This window comes from Rana temporaria, chromosome 1 (assembly GCF_905171775.1).
Source record: "Rana temporaria chromosome 1, aRanTem1.1, whole genome shotgun sequence".
NCBI lineage: Eukaryota > Metazoa > Chordata > Amphibia > Anura > Ranidae > Rana > Rana temporaria.
In genome coordinates this window covers 238,602,581-238,606,304 of record NC_053489.1, presented here as the reverse complement: position 1 = coordinate 238,606,304, position 3,724 = coordinate 238,602,581, and positions in this window count along the sequence as shown.

Below are 3,724 nucleotides of genomic sequence, written 5' to 3'. Positions count from 1 at the left end.
GCATGTGTATTGCCATCATCCCCCATGAATCAAGTAGGTTGTACCTCAAAGGTTGGGATTTTAAAGGCAATATTAATTAAAAAATTATAAAAAATATATATAAATGTTTATTACCAAAATTATGTGAAAAAGTACATGCAAAAAGCACTAAAAATGCATAGATGTGAACCCAGCCTTAGAGAGTCTGACTGCGTTTGCCTCTGGAAGTGTTGCCTGAGCTCACCTGCTGCTGCTTCTGAAGTGGGTGAAGGCAGATGGGTCTTAAAGAGACAGTGTACCTGTTTTTTGGTGAGAGGTAATATGATTTATTCCATATATTTTATGCAAATATGATCTTGCTGCACCTGTTAGTGGCAAAGAAGACTAGCAAAGGTAGAAGGGGCAATGTAGGACATGGTTTTTAAAAGAGTCCTCAAGGAATGCAAATTAGAGTGTATTGCATTATTTTAGGAGTAGAAATTCTGAGCGCAAACGCTCCAAAAAACATAAGACCCGCCAACGATCATCTTATCCTGACCAGGACAATCCGCATCCCATGGAGTCCTCCAGGGGGTGGCTTTCATGCTCCCCAAGCAAACCATGTGGCATTGGCTCACATGCGTTTATGCCAGCATGATATAAAATGCCTCGCTCAGCTCAGGGTGCATTTTGGGCTTGAATTCAGTGTGCAGTGGCAGAGAAATGAAATTGTACAAGTTGCCTCACAAGGATGTATGTCAGGGGTCTCAAACTCAAATTACCTGAGGGCCGCAAGACAAGTTTTCATATCCCGTGGGGGGCCACATGCAAACTTCCAAACTTCAAAAACAGTACTGGTGTCAGCGAACGTATTATTAACCCCCAGCACTGGCGTCAGCGGACACATTATTAACCCCCAGCACTGGTGTCAGCAGATGCATTATTAACCCCTAGTATTGATGTCAGCAAATGCATTATTATCCCTGACCACTGCACTGTACACTGACCACTACACTGCACACTGCCGACAGACCACTACACTGCCGACAGACCACTACACTCTGACCACTCACCATCATGGCACAGCACATCAAGGCTCAGGGCACAGCACATCAGGGTACAGGGCACAGCACATCAGGGCACATGGCACAGCACATCAGGGCACAGGTCACAGCACATCAAGGCACAGCACATCAGAGCACAACAGGGTACAGGGCACATCAGAGCACAGCACATAGGGGTACAGCACAACAGGCCACATCAGGGTACAGGGCACGGCACATCAGGACAGGACATATCAGGACGTGGCACATAAGGGTACAGCACAACAGGCCACATCAGGGCACATGGCACATCAGGGTACAGGGCACATGAAACAGCACATCAGGGTACAAAGCCCAGCAAATCAGGGTACATGGCACACATCCGGGTACATGGGCCACAATCAGAGCACAATTAGGGCACATGGGGCATATCAGGGCACATGAGAGCACATCAGGCACAGCACATCAGTACAGGGCACATGACACATCAGGGTACAGGGCACAGGGTAACCTGATGTACAGAGCCCAGCACATGAGGGTACATGGGGCACATGAGGGTACATGGGGCACAATCGGGGCACATGAGAGCACATCAGGGCACAATCGGGGCTCATGAGAGCACATCAGGGCTCATGAGAGCACAATCAGGGCACATGAGCGCACATCAGGGCACATGAGCGCACATCAGGGCACATGAGAGCACATCAGGGCACATGAGAGCACAAGGTCAGCGTTTACTTGTTGTTTTCTTCAGATGCAGAGCAGTGCAGGAAGCGTCTGTCATAAGTTCACTTGTCTCATGTCACGCTGCTACTCCCCGGCGGCCCCCCCTCTCTTCTCGTCCATTCCAGATGATGTCACAAGCAAATAGGGATGGTCGAGAAGAGAGGAGGGGCCACTGGGGAGTAGCAGCGTGACATGAGAGACAAGTGAACCTCTGACATACGCTTCCTGCGCTACTCTTAATGCACCTCGATCTACACTTCCGCGGCACCCGCCCTGCCTGCGGGCCATTTATTACCGGTCCGCGGGCCGGTACTTTGAGACCCCTGATGTATGTGGTTGTGCAAAATTATAAGCCCTATTAAGGTGGCTATAGCAAAAAGTATGACTTTTAAGGTATCAAATAAATGCACAACCAGATGTACACTGAACAAAATTTTATTTTGAAAAACTTTTATTACAAAGAATTAATATAAAAACATGAGTACATTACAAATCATTTGTCAATTGTCTCCTATATATTAGCATTACAACAGAAGGTGCCAGTGTTCTCATGTTTTGCTCAATGAAGATTCCTTAGGAGATCAACCATGGCATCTATTATGCTAAAGGAAAACAAAAGGAAAGAAATGAATACTCATGTAAAACATTAAAATACAGTAATGTTGAATATTGGCATATACAAAAATAAATATGCAATTTTAGTCAAATACGTATGTAATGCAATTAATGAAAAAGGGCATAGAAATGTCCTTTTAAGTGTGCTTATAATATACATGGCTTGTCTAAGCCAAAATACAATAATACTTGCTTATATAGATGAAAAAAGGTTAAATCAATGAGGTCAAAATAACATCACTGCGCGTGCTGAGATCATGTGGACAGCAATGAACGCCATTTTGGAAATTCTCCTTTTGCTAGTAGCTAGGGAAAAACTGCACTGAAGCAAAAGGAAAACTGGATGGAAATCGACATGACGCTGGGAAATAATTACCCAAAGTCAGTGAATTGAGCAAAAGGGCTGGGCAATGTTGGAAAAGTTGGAAGCATGGGAAAAAGCAGGCAAGGATCAGACCCAAATATAAGCAGGGCCGGCCTGGGAAAAAAAAACCAGCCATGGTAATCATTTCATACCAGCCCCATAGCATTATTATACCAGCCCAATAGCATAACGTCATTATTTTCTTGTTCAATAAAGGGGAAACCATACATTTTAAAGCACATTTGAAGAGTGTATTATGTATAGATACGACACATATGAGAGCACATAGGGCTATAGATATATATATATATACTGTAATTTGCTTATATATCTATATCTCTCTCTCTATATATAGATAGATAAGCAAATTACAGTTAAAAGAGGCAGCTTAAAGCAAAATTTCACCCAAAAAGGGATGTTCTGCTTGTCTGCCTTCTCCCCCTTTTGGCACTTTAAAAAAATGTTTTGGGTGGGTTGGGGACAACCCAAGCAGGACAACCCCCCCCCCCCCTTCTTGCAGCATTCTGGTTACACGGCACAGGCCCCAGACCAGTGCAGGACCATTTAAAAAGTGCAGTGCAGCTTGCACATGCACAGTGGGAATCCGGCTGTAAAGCTGCAAGCAGTCACAGCTGGCTTTCCAAGGGTAAGCATTCCAGTGCCAGGAGCCAGAGGACCAACAAAGAGCCAGCTTGGGTAAAGAGAGCTGAATCCTTACAGGTAAGTGTCCTATTATTAAAGGTCTGCAGCTACAGGATTCGTAGCTGCTGACTTTTAATTCTTTGTTTCTAGGGTGAAGAACGGTTTTATATCCAATTAGATGCAGCTGCTGCTCAGGCATTCTGATGGTAGCCACCAGGGGGCTTCATCCATCCTCACTGTATAGCATTGATGGAGGAACCAGTTAGATTATTTTTTCATTCAGCCCAATCTAAAATTGTATGGGCAGCTCCTCACCCAGACTCTAATGCCGTGTACACACGATCATTTTTCAGCATGTCCAAAAAACGAAGTTTTT